Source organism: Lagenorhynchus albirostris, chromosome 3 (assembly GCF_949774975.1).
Source record: "Lagenorhynchus albirostris chromosome 3, mLagAlb1.1, whole genome shotgun sequence".
NCBI lineage: Eukaryota > Metazoa > Chordata > Mammalia > Artiodactyla > Delphinidae > Lagenorhynchus > Lagenorhynchus albirostris.
Genome location: NC_083097.1, coordinates 52150552 through 52164768, shown reverse-complemented (window position 1 = coordinate 52164768; position 14217 = coordinate 52150552).

The window sequence follows — 14217 nt, the reverse complement described above, 5'->3', positions numbered from 1 at the left end:
CCTTATTAGTTATCTATTTTATATACAGTAGAGTGCATATGTCAATCCCAATCTCCCAATTTATCCCTCCCCCAAGTTTTAAGTAAAATATTTAAGGCATCTATGTATCTTATTTAAATGATTCACACTTTGATTTTTTGGATTACTGGACACAATTAGAGTTACACACTGATGAGGGACAAAGTCGGTTTAACTATAAAGTACTGAGCAGACACACAGACCAAACAAGAAGCCATGCTCAGAAAAATACGTTTTAGGCCTCCAAAGACTCCAATCTGACTTTCTTGTTCTAGGGTAATGTACTGTATCAGGTGACTCCAGTTGTTTCAGTGGCACTCTGCCGTGCCACCCAGATCATGTCTGTCCGGTGGGATTAAGCGGGAACAGAAGCTGATCCAATCAAGCTGCCAGTAAATTGACTGAAATTTGAAGGCTGTAATGTAGCAGTGATTTTGGACTGGAACAATGTGAGGAACTAAACATAACAAGACTTGGTCACTCCTGCTATGTCTTTGCAGTAAAGCATTCTATTTCTATGACAGTTTACAAAGTCCTATTACATCAAAATTCTAGAACACATGGAGCTTCTGTAGAAGCATGATGGGTTATCTGCCAACAAGATATTAAACAAACCAAATTTGTCTGGTGTTTTCCGTAAATAATTCACTACTCTCGTCTGGCATCTAGTAAGTGTTGACTACGTTTTTGAAAATAGAATTCTAGGAATGACCTATCCTATTTTCTGTGATTTCACTGAAGAAAGAACATATTGTTTTATTTGTATATTTCATCTCAGTGATGTTTTACTATTATAATTCCATGTTAATATGTTGTTCTTGGTACCATGAAGTCATAGTACTTTCCAAACTAAGTGATTTGTTATTTATTTGAAAGTTAGTGGTATATTTCTTTCATAATCTTCATTGTCACCATTAACAATAAATATGAAGCGTGTATCACATAGAAAGCTCTACTACACAGAGCTTAAAGAAGAATGCTAGAATATATGGTGTGCAGTTTCTGTCATCCAGGATTTGATCATCTATATGGAGAGAGGACAGGTCAACAGACGAAAAGAAGATAATCATAATGCCAGCTTCTTTGAACTATGAATTACTATGTTCTGGTGTTGTGTTAAGTGCTTTTCATAATTATCATAATCCTCACAATAACCTAATATGATGAGTAGTATGTCCCTATTTTACAAATGAGAAAACTAAACAGAAACTTGAAGATTTATTTCTTCATTTGATAATGATCACTTCTTGAGTATCAGATATTATATTTTATAATATAGGAATTCAAGAGAGGGTGAGAGCTACTTGATCTGAGCTTCATAGCTTCGTTGGATTTTAGTGAATAGAGAGAAGGAGAGAGAGCATTCCAAGCAAAGGACACTCCCAAAGGCTGAAAACATGAGAGCAAATTTGGTGAGAATAGTTGGGCTCAAGTGAGTATAAGTAGGACAGTGAAGGTGAAACTCAATTCTATCCACAAACATTTCTTAAAGATTGGCAAAAGTGGTTTGGAGACAAATTGTTGAGTGCTTTAAGTATAAAGCTAAGGAGTTTAGATTTTGTTTTACAGAAAGTGGTGAGTCAAAAGTGATTTAACATGTGTTTAAATTACATAAATTATAATAGTAACATGTACATTAAAACTATAGAGGGACTTCCCTGGTGGCACAGCGGTTAAGGCTCCACGCTCACAATGCAGGAGGCCTGAGTTTGATCCTTGGTCAGGGAACTAGATCCCACATGTCTGGCGCAACTAAGAGTTTGTAGGCCACAACTAAGAAGTCCATGTGCCGCAACTAAGGAGCCTGCCTGCACCAACTAAGAAGCCTACGTGATGCAACTAAGGAGCCAGAGAGCTGCAACTAAGGAGCCTGCCTGTTGCAACTAAGATACAATGCAACTAGATAAATAAATAAATATTAAAAAAAAAAAACTAAACAATACAGAACGTAGAAAGAATAGGCAAAAGTTCTCCTCCCTCCCATCAGACCGTAATATTACTTCCCAGAAATAATCACTGTTAATAGTTTGGGTATTACCTTCCAACCTTTTACAATTAATAAAAATATAGATTTACTTTTAAACATAAGTGGAATTATACTACACATGCTTTTTGGCCACCTGTTTTTTTTTTTTCACTGAGTAATGCATCATGAACACCTTTGCATGTTAATACATGCTACGAAGACCTTTGTACTGCTTCAAGCATTTCAAAACTTGGATGCACTAAAACGAAAAAATCTAGAAAATATACGTTAACATAACCAATGTTGCAATAAATATCTTTGGTTATCTTCCTACACTTGTCCAATTATTCCTTTAGGCTAAATTCCTAAAAGTGGAATTGCTGGATATACATATTAAAACTTGATATAAATTTTCAACTTGTCCTCTGAGACAATTATATCAGTTTATGCTCTCAAAGAAGGTGTTTGAATGCTTTTTTCTCTGTACCTTCACCAATACCAGATCTTATCAACAAAGAAGCTTTTTGAGTGAGAATGTGACATGATCATAGCTGTGGTATGTGAAGTAGCTGCCCTATTCCAGATCATTGTTTGTAATGCATGATTCATTGTCTATTTAAAGTCTTAAAGCCAACAACTGGGTAATCAGACACTAAGGAAATGAAGGTTTCTAATGTATTAGGAAGGTGACTAAACAGAATAAATCTCACCTGGTAGAAAATTAATCTTATTGCTTTAAGTCAGTGGTTCTCAACCTTGGTGCACATATAGATCATCTGGAGAGCTTTAAAAACTATCAGTGTCTGAGTCCTCTGCCCCAAATTCTCATTTAATTGGTCTGAGCCTCAGCACTGAGGTTTTATAAAGCCCCTTAGGTGATTCTAATGTGAACCACAATCAAGAATTCCTGCTTTAACTGACAAGGGCTTAATTTCCAAAATATAAAAACAGCTCATACAACTCAACAACCAAAAAAACCAAACAACCCAATCTAAAAGTGGGCAGAAAAAATAAATAAATAAATAAAAGTGGGCAGAAGACCTTAATAGACATTTCTCCAAAGACATACAAATGGCCAATAGACACATGAAAAGGCATTCAACATGGCTAATTATTAGAGAAATGCAAATGAAAACTACAGTGAGGTACCCCCTCACAGCGGTCAGAATGGCCATCATTAAAAACTCTACAAATAACAAATGCTGGAGAGGGTGTGGAGAAAAGGGAACCCTCCTACACTGTTCGTGGGAATGAAAGTTTGTGCAGCCACTATGGAAAACAGTATGGAGGTTCCTCAAAAAATTAAAATTAGAGTTGCCATATGATCCAGAAATCCCTTTCCTGGGCATATATCCCAACAAAACTCCCCCTCTTGTTTCTACCTGGACTTTTTCCCTCTTTGGTTTCTACATCCCATTCATACCTATGAGTGGAAGGAAGCAAAGGAAAAGATTTGGTTGAGATAGGGAAATATCAATACTTTGTACTAGAGACAGAGGTCTATGTGTTGTTCCATTGATTTCCCCTAAAACTTATACATAGCAAGTACTCCACCTGTATTATTTTCTTTCACTATTTGCTGTTGTTAGAAATAAAAATTCAGTGCATGAATTTGAGTATCAAGAAAGATCAAGAATGCAATTAACTGAAACCTACTTCATTGGACACCAACAAATGTAACTAGGATACCAACCCCTTGTCAAATAAGAGGAAAGAATTAAGAGTTAATTCTTTCAATTACTATAGGATCCAGCAATCCCACTCCTGGGCATATATCTGGACAAAATTATAATCCAAAAAGATACATGCACCCCCCCATGTTCAGAGCAGCACTATTCACAATAGCCAAGACATGTAAACAACCTAAATGTCCATTGACAGATGAACGGATAAAGAAGACGTGGTACATATATACAACAGAATGCTACTCAGTCATAAAAAAGAATGAAATAGGGCTTCCCTGGTGGCGCAGTGGTTGAGAGTCCGCCTGTCGATGCAGGGGACACGGGTTCGTGCCCCGGTCCGGGAAGACCCCACATGCCGCGGAGCGGCTGGGCCCGTGAGCCATGGCCGCTGAGCCTGCGTGTCCGGAGCCTGTGCTCTGCAACAGGAGAGGCCACAACAGTGAGAGGCCCGTGTACCACAAAAAAACCAAACCAAACCAAACCAAACAAACAAAAAACTTAGCCCAAATAAGAATGCCAGTGTCACTGTGGGGGAAAAAAAGAAAAAAAGAATTCCTGCTTTAAATGTTAATTTGAAAAGCTTCTGAACTCCATGCCCACCAATCTCAGAAAGATGCCTGTTTTCTGAGACTCCTGGAAAGTATGATATAGGTTCTACATTTGGGGGATGTCTCACTAGATTCAAACCAGGCACTTTATAGTAATTGTCTGAAGAAATTTTTATTTCTTTTCTTGGCAAAGACCCTGGATTGTATTCCAGGGCTTAATTTCATTTCTATACTTTAAGTCCCAAAGACTAAGATACATAAGTATTCTTGGGCTTCAGTCAGACAGTATGTTAGGCCTCAGGTGAATTAAATAGAGGCCTGGTAAATCTGCAAAAAACAAACAAAATAAACATCATTCTTAGAACATTCCCTGGAAGATGAAATGTACAAGTTAGAACAGCTTTGGCCTGGCTGAAATGCAGAGAAGGCAGGATTTTCACAAGGCAGTATTAGCAGAATAATGAATGACCTAGCCCAGTGGAGAATTTTTCTTCAAGTATTTCAACTGTATGAGATCTAATTTCTCCCATCTTATTACAATATAATCTTTAAACATATTCATTGTGATTAATAATATTGGAAGGAAAATCCCATAATATTTTGAGGAATGAATGTCCCCTCACTTTGCTGGCCAGGTGAATGAGTCATTCACTTCCCACAGACCTCAGGATATTTTGGTGCTCTGTGTCAACCCATCACTGCCAAGCAGCAGCTGACACTTTAAAGTGAACTTCTCCCCTTCACAGATGGAAACTGAGCTCTAAATATTGGTATTCTGAGTTTCACATTTGCCTGGGTTGGTAACTTTCTAGGTATGATAAGAAGCAGGTTGCCGATGAATGGCAGCAGAACGTCACTCCTGGGGTTCATTTCCTGACCTCTCACTGGATACTGGATGGCTCAACCCAGGGTGTGATGGTAAACCAGCTCTTTGGGGTGGAAGCCAGGTGTGAGGGGGTTGATTTGCAGCAGCATTTGCCAATTTCTGTGGTGTAAATACTCCGATCATGGCTGATTTCAGGCTACCAAGTTTTAAAAATCAGCGCTCAAACTGCTGAATATTTAACAATCGGCTCTCTCCAGCTGGTTCCAGCATGCTGCTGGTTCTACCTCACTAAAAACCAGGTCTTGGTTTTCTGGTGGTTAATTATAGATTGACAGCTAAAATATAGTGTAATTATTAGACTTGAGGCCTTTTTGTTGTTCAAAATTCAGCCCAAGTGAGCAGCAAAGCCCAGTACTGACCTAGATCACAAGTTTCACAGTATCTACTTTCAAAGGCTCTAAGGGTCTAACAGTGTGAAAGCTCAGCCATTAGCACTTTAGAAAGGGTTACTTACAAAAATATTTATAAGAATTATAGCCTAAAGCAAAATAGTTATTTTGGGCTGGGACCGTGGAATGGATTGAAAATTAAAAGATATTTAATCTAATAACTAAATCAACTTCTCAGCAGTAATGGTTGCATGCTTGACCACACTCCTTTTCTCATGAAGTTCAAATGCTCTTTTAGGACTGAGCGGCTGTTCCAGACCCCATTTTATTTGACCCAAATAAGAGTTGTAATCTCTTTGGAAGAAAGGACTCCTCTGTTTCCCTTGTGAAGGCCTATGTCCATCAAGTGGATGGCTTCTAGAATAGAAAGAGGCACTGACTGGCCTGGCCCCTATTTGGACCAGTCCCGTCTTCCTAGAAAATGATCATTTTTATACACATGTATGTAGGAGGTAGTCATTCTTTTTATTTAGCACTGTTCCTTCAAAAATATCAGAAATGCGTGTGTAAAACATGTCAGTAAATAACTATTTGAAATAATCACCTGTATGTTCTTTCTGTACCACCACGTCACAGAAGCCACTTAATGTTATTAACATACAAAAATAATAATAACACCTTGCATTTGTAGAGAGGTTAAGAGCAATCTGGAGTCTGAACAGACGTTAGCGCGTATCCTCACTTGTACCCTCAATTTGTCAATTAGTATCTTCATTTGTAAACAAACGTAAAAATAGTAACTGCTTCATGGGGTTACTGTGAGGATTAAATGAGATCATGTAAATGAAGCACTTAACGTAGGCTTGATGTTTAGTAGATGCACAATAAATCAAGAAATTATTTTTATGCTGTTCTTCTTTTGACCTTTTGCAAAGTTCTTTTAATTAACGCAATCTCATGAGATCTTTTACTATAGTCATGTGAAGTATGAAAGTTAAGCATTATTATAGCCCCTTTTAAAGATAAGGAATTGAATTAAGAATTTCCCAAGATGGAATAGCTGCTAAATGGCAGAGCCAGCATGTGCTTTTCATTGTGTTATGTATAAAAAATAGCAGTAAAACTGATATTCTAGTCAGAAGACTTTTTCATGCACGAATAGGGTAAATATTGCTAGCTACTGATTTGGGAAATACTATTATACCTTGAAAACAACCACAAATTTATTCTATTAGTAGCAGCAGCAACAGAAACTATTTCTAAGTGTTTTCTATGTGCCAAACACTATGTTAAACATTTTCTATGTTTCATCCCCTTCGAACCTCAGAATAACCCTCTATAGTAGGTATTATATCCCTTTCACAGATAATCATAAAAGCTAACATTTATGCACTTGGTCTGTGCCAGACATTGTGCCAAGTATTTTAGATGCATTAACCTCATTTTACTCAACCCAACAAACTTCTGAGATAGTGAGCCACTATTGTTATTAGTATTCCAGTTTGCTAATAAAGATAATATATAGACGAATTTGCTAATAGAATTCTAGAGCAGGAAACTTTTAATTAGATATTATGTCTATGTAATTATATAGTTTAAAGGTCCTGCCAGAATTATCTTGCTAGAGCCAGTCCCATTAAATATAATCATTGAGGTAGATATCGGAAAGAAAACAGATGTTGGGGCAAAATTATGTTCAAAGTGTGTTTGTGCATTCCTTTGATACTACGCCCCCCCCCCCACCCAGAGTTGTAAATTAAAAGATATGCTGTGGAAAACAAATTCTGGGGAGTCATTGTATTAGTCAGGTCCTATCCAGTTTCAGTAGAAATAAATTCAGTTTGGCAACTGCACCCTGTAAACTATTCTTAACACCTGGTAACTCATCATAGCCGTTCTGAAGATAAACACAGTGATGGGGTCAAAGAAGGATGTTGTTTCAGGGCGTATGTTGCTAATAATAAAACCGTCTCTCTGCAGGAAGTATACACAGACAGCTCACAAAAACAGGAAAGTCACTCAGGAACCTGCTGTAAAACTCCTGGTCTGAACTCATGAAACTGCCCTAAAGTCACAAGGAAGGGATACCACACATTAGAAGTCAAAGAGAAGAATGCAGTTTTTCTCATACTGTAACTCTGACAATACTGTATTTTCAATCCCGTGAAGACTGATCTAGGCAGACTAAGGAATAGACCCTTTTACACCAAACCCAACATTTTTCAGATAAAGAAACTAAGATCACAGTCGGATATGATGGACATCTAGTGTTTTTGCCTGCCCAGAATCTATTTCCCCTTTTGGTAATAATCCATCCCATGGAATTTTCTTCGGTACTCCTCCCTGACTCATGATCTTTGGGTTTGGAGAGGGCTGATCACACCCGCAGTTCCAGGGGTGGGCACAGAGCAGGCATGGACAAACAGGGTGACAGTAGAGCATTCAGTGACAGGCATGAGGCAGGATCTGAATTGATTTAATACAAAGGTTAAAGGAAATCCAAGATCACACAGTTAATGCCAAAGTTAGGACTATATTCCAAGGCCAATGCTCTTTTCATACTATGATGCCACATAACTTGTGTAAGTTTTAAAAAATTCTTACTAATTTAAAAAATAGTTGTGGGTTCCATTTCATTGCTAATAAGCCAGACTGTCTCAGGGTCTATGCTACTTCCTGTTCATATATTAAGTACCTGCAACATATGCCCCCATTTTCTTCTATTTCCTTAAAGAGAGTAATAATTTATACCAGGGTAAGGAGAGGACAATGATAATTTACTTTATATTCAATTTCCTCTAAGGCCATTAAAATATTATATTATGCCCCTAGGATACCACTGTATATTTTATTCTATTAATGATTGTGGTATGGTTTATAGCTATGTGAAAAAGGGGCTAGGAAAGAAATGGAGAGGGTATAGTATTCCATGATGCTTACGTGGTTGCACTGTAGTGACTGCGTTATAATTCCCCTCATACTTTAATTTTCCCATTTTGGGGGTAAAATTATATTTAAAAAATAAACATACTTTTCTAATAATCTAATTATTCAAAGATCAATTATCTGTGCTTCAAATTATGTTTTACTCTCTTACAGCTGTTTCTATTTTGGCTATTAGTCTCCTCCTTAATTCTGCTGGCAGAAAAAGATATGAGACTCAAATTAAACAATAATCTGCCTATCCCAGGGCGTAATTTTCCTAAGAGCGTCAGTGTGAAAGGATGGCTGGATCAGGGCTGGTGCATCAGGGCTCCCAGGAAATCAGTGAGCAGTGAAGAGCAGGTTTAGGAATTACCCAAATCAATTAACTCTATCAATATGGTTTTTCATTACTTCAGGAAAATTAGAGTCAGCATTTCTTAAAATTATATTTGGGAGTCACATACAAAATGTCTGAGCTGAATTCCTTATCTTCCCCTTTCCAAAACAGTTATACACTCTACACACCCATATCTGTCAACCCTTCCTCACTGCCCACATTTAGTAGTCATCAAGTACTCATGTGTTTTCGTCACCATTCTCATACTGCTACAACAAGTGCTGTTTGGACTAATCGTTTCACAGTCACAGTCTCCTCTTCCTCCCTTTAATCCTCCACAAAGATCTTTAAAATCACAAATCTAATCCTGCCATTCCCCTGCCCCACCTCCATCTCCACTCAAAATCATTCAATGGGGACTTCCCTGGTGGTGCAGTGGTTAAGAATCTGCCTGCCAATGCAGGGGACACAGGTTCGATCCCTGGTCTGGGAAGATCCCACCTGCCGCAGAGCAATTAAGCCCATGAGCCACAACTACTGAGCCTGAGCTCTAGAGCCATTGTGCCACAAGTACTGAAGCCCGCACGCGTGTAGAGCCTGTGCTCCTCAACAAGAGAAGCCACCGCAATGAGAAGCCCATGCACCACAATGAAGAGTAGCCCCTGCTCACTGTGACTAGAGAAAGCCCACGTGCAGTAACAAAGACCCAACGCAGCCAAAAAAATAATAAATTAAAAAAATAAATTAAAAAAAATCATTTGATGGTTCCTTATTTCCTTCAGGATAAGATCCAAACTTCTTAGAATGTCATTCAAAGCCTTTCAGGATCTGGCATCTGGCTATCATTTTAGCATCCTCTCTCACCAGCCCCTGTACACTCACTGACTTCACTTCAGTCACACCAAGCTATCTGAATTACTTAGCTGCAGTTCTACATTCCACTCTGCACAAACTATTGCCTCTATCTGAAATACCTTGACCATTTTTTTCTGGGGTTGATTAATTCACAGTTGTCTACAAAAGAGTTTGTATAGTGTTGTGGCTTTGGTGTAAACATGAGACTATTTTTATATATATGCTTCTACATGTAGAGTGTGTTTCTAGAGGAATACACAAGAAACTGGTAATATTGGTTGCCTCTGGAAAAGAGAACTGTGAAACTGAGTTGTAGGAATGGGAGCAAGACTTTTCACTAGATGCTCTTTTGTGCCTTTGCAATTTTGTGCTATGTAAACACACCAACAACACCAACTAAAGCTGAAGATATGTCCACTCTGTGACCCAGCAATTCCACTCCTTGGTATATACCCAAGAGAAATGAATGCATATGTCCACCAAAAAACATGTACAGGGATATTCATAGCACCTTTTCTCATAATAGATAAAAACTGAAAACAGCACAAAAGTCCATCAACGGGAGAAAGGACATACAAGTTAAAGTATATTTATTTAATGAAATACCATGTAGCAATGAAAAGAACAAACTATGATATAATCCATCAGGGACGTAGTGTTGAGCTAAAAGATCCAATATAAAAAAGTAAATATGGATGATTCTAGTTATTTCAAGTTCAAAGAGAGGCAAAACTAATCAATTGTGATAGAAACCAGAATAGTGATTACCTCAGGCAAGTGTGGGGCATGGGGAACTAGGAGGGTGGGGTGAAAGCATATTGACTAGGAAGGGATAATTCTGGGGTTGTAGGACTGTTCTGTATCTCAGGTTGGGTGGTATATGGTAAATGGGTATATACCTATATAAAATATACATATTCAATGGGATAGATACAATTGTAAAATATAATTGAGCTTTACACTGTAGATTAGCATATTTTATACTCTATGTATATTGATAAAATTTTTCAGAGTTTTTAAAAAACATAACAAGTATACATAACCAATTTGAAAAAAGTAGCTAAAATAATTAAAAAAAAAAATCTCACCCAAATGTCAAATGATTTCTCCCTTTGCATTGATAAAAGTCAGTGCAACTTCCATACTAAAGGTCAATTAGAAAAAAAGAATAGGGAAAATAGTAAGAATTTCTTTATATTAAGAGTAAAGAGAAAAGTTCGAAGCAACTATTGATTGTAAGAATAAAATTTTGATTAAACCAATTATAAAACAAACAAAGAACCCCCAGAATTTTCCATCATGACCTTACTGCCTCAAAGACTATAATGGAATGTTTCAGCCCACCAGGGGCAAAAATGTTCTTTTACAAATTTGCTAAGCAACTTTTAGAAATGTAAGTGAATAAGATTCAATTTAGACTGGCATTCTATCAGGGAACACCATGGTAACCTGGAGAGAGAGTTCAGTTTGCGGGAAAGTGGAAGCTAGAAATGCAAGTGACAAGTGCAATATTGAGTAAATAAGGTTTATCTGGTCCACAGAGAGGCAGAACAATGGTGATCTTTGTAGGTAAAAGGACAGAAAAACCAGGTAGTCAAGAGAAAGAGAAAGAAGCAAGGAAGAGAGAGGGCTCTAGGCATTCCAAATATTTACATACCTTATTAAATTCAAAAGTGAATTTAAAAAGGTATGTGAAACTGTAAAATAAGCTGTTTAGAATATATCAGATGAGCTGGAGAATAAGAAAAGGGAGGGGTAGAGTCACTCAAAGTGAAAGCAACATGGCTGCTTTTTAAAAAGACTCCTTTTCAGTTCAGGAGAGGCAGTAAGGTACCAAGAGGAAGTGTTTAGGTCAGCCCTCCCCACTCCCAAGATTTAATACTCTGAACATCTAATTTGTCAGGTTTTTTTCCTCTTAATAAGTTTTTTTTTTTTTAATTAAAAAGAGTCTTATTGTAGAAAATTTGGAAAATACAAAAAAATTTTAAGGAGAGACCAAAAATCACTCAAGAGATGATCACTGTAGCATTTTGGCATAGGACAATTTCTAATTGGCAGAGAGCTGCCAAAAAAGGAGCAGGTCAGAGGCCCTCCTGCCTTAGGAACCCAGATGAGCTTATTACTGGAGACGTGTCATTTTTATTTTATTTGTACATTTTTTCACTAGAAGCTCTGTGAGGGCAGAGATTTTTGTCTGTGCTGCTCATGGCTGTAACCCGGTGTCTGGCACATAATAGACACTCCAGAAATATTTGTTGAATTAGCTATCTTTTTTTCCACACTTACTTATGAAGATTAGTAGCTACTTTTTTTTCCCCTTAATTATTAAAGCAGTTAAAATCCTTTTCCCGTTCTATTTCATGACTTTATCAGAACAAGCTAGTTATTAAATGAAAATGTCTATTGAAGTTTAGGAAAAGGTCAAAAGTAAGCAAAAGCTTCATGATTCATATTAATATCACACTGTATTTCTTCTGTGATGCCCTGCTGCGCACTCTCCCTGAATACTCATAGAAACAATTCCTTCCACTCCTTATGTTAATCTATTGTCCACATAACTTATTAAATAGAATTTGAAAACAAATTTAACATTTAGGGCTTTGTAGCTCCTTTTTCCTTAAAAACCAGGATTTCTTTTTAAAATGTGAGTTGGAATATTAAATTTTTTCCCCCAATTTAGGACTTGTCTTTGAACAGTGAAAAATGATGGAGAAGATTCTATGATGGTTAGAAGTAAAGGAAGTTAAGAATATTGAATATTCTTGTAGTAAAAATTTTCAGGGAGGGCAGATGGAATTAATCAAGCTTGAAATGTAGCCAGAATTCTGTAGTCAACATTCCCACTCTTGGAGTTATTGATAAAACGAGACCCTTGGAATCTTTCATAATAAGAGGTAGCCAGGGCCTTTCAATCATTCCAAGGCAACCAAGGCCTCCAGGGGCTACAACACAGTTATTTTGGGAAAAAAACCATGCCACATAGTTAAGCAAGAGGAGGTTTTATTGGTTCACATAACTGGGAAGTCTGGAGGAGGAACTAAGCGGGGCAGGCTGGGTCCAGGGGCTTTCACAATGTCAGGGTTCTCTCAGCATCCATGTGATCAAGTCTAGGAGACCCATTGGTCCTACCTGGATCATGTACTCTATGCTGGATCACTGACAGTAACCGGAAATTAAGACATTTGAATTGGCAGGGCATGGGCCAGGCCTGGGCCACACACCCTTCCATATAAGGAACAAAGTGGGATCACCCTCACCCAAACCAAGTGAAGAAGTGGATTCTCCACAAGGGACATTTTGTCACCACATGGACTGGCAAAGGATATTGTGACAATGTTGAAATCACCTGAGCCCTGTGCTCCTGGAACACAACCCCCTCATACATGCACCCATTCACTTTTGTGTTCCAAGAAATGGCTTATGGCAAAACCCCTTACCCACATGACTTAGATAAGACTCATGGCGACCCCCTTGTCTACCTATGACAAGGCCGGACATAGACCCTCTAAATTCCCATTCTTTGTCTCAAACTGATTGGCTGAACTGTTGGTTCCACTGACCAAGCTGGACAAAATGTCGGCTAACTCGACTTGAATAAACTTTAGTCAGGCTTCTCTCCTTCTCCCTGAACTTGGTCCTGGAGCTCAGCCTACATTTGAGCATGAGAATAAGGAATAACCCTTCCTAAACTGCCCCTTCTGACAATCAGCTGACCTTTGGGGAAAAATTCCCTGATCAACCACCTGATGACTCCACCTACCATCCCAATCCCCACACCTAGTTCTTTCCATCCTTGTTTACTCCTGGCTATAAAACGACTGATCAGTGTGACCTTTGAGATGCTTGCAGATCTCATGGCCTATGATCAACGCACTCTCCCTACTACAATAGTCCTCCACCCCTTGTTGCAATAATCCTTTTGAATAAAGTCTCTCCTTACCTCAGTTTGTATTTGTGTTTTGACACTGGCCAGACAAAACAATAGTCTACCACAACACTCTGTTATCCAGTATGACGGATCTCGAGGGGATTAAAATTAACTATACCCCTCCTTCCTACTCTCAGTTTTGAATCAATTGAGGGATAGAAATGGAAGCCTGAATCAGGCAGGTAAGAATTCAGAATGTCATCTTAATTGAGGGATGAATGGATAAATAAAATGTGGTATATACATGGATTGGAATATCATTTAGCCCTAAAAAGGATGGTAATGATAACACATGCTATGGCATGGAGGAACCTTGAGGATATAATGCTGAGTGAAATAAGCCAGTTACAAAAGGACAAATACTGTATAATTCCACTTATCTGAGCTATCTAGAGCAATCCAATTAACAGAAACAGAAAATGTAATGGTGGGTTGTCTAGCTGGGAGAAGGGGGGGAACGGGGAGTTGTTGATTAAGGGGTAGAGAATTTCAGTTTTGCAAGACAAAAAAAGTTCTGGAGACTGTTCACACAGCAATGTGAATATAAATAAAACTACTAAATGGTACACTTAGAAATGGTTAAGATGGTAAATTTTGTTATGTGCTTTTTTTACCACAATAAAAAATAATTTTTAAAAAAGTCAGCTTCATTACTTATAAAGCTGGTTGGAGAATGTGACATAGATCTGTGGTCATACGGCTCAGTAATACTTCACTGAATTGAAATAAATTGCCTTAAA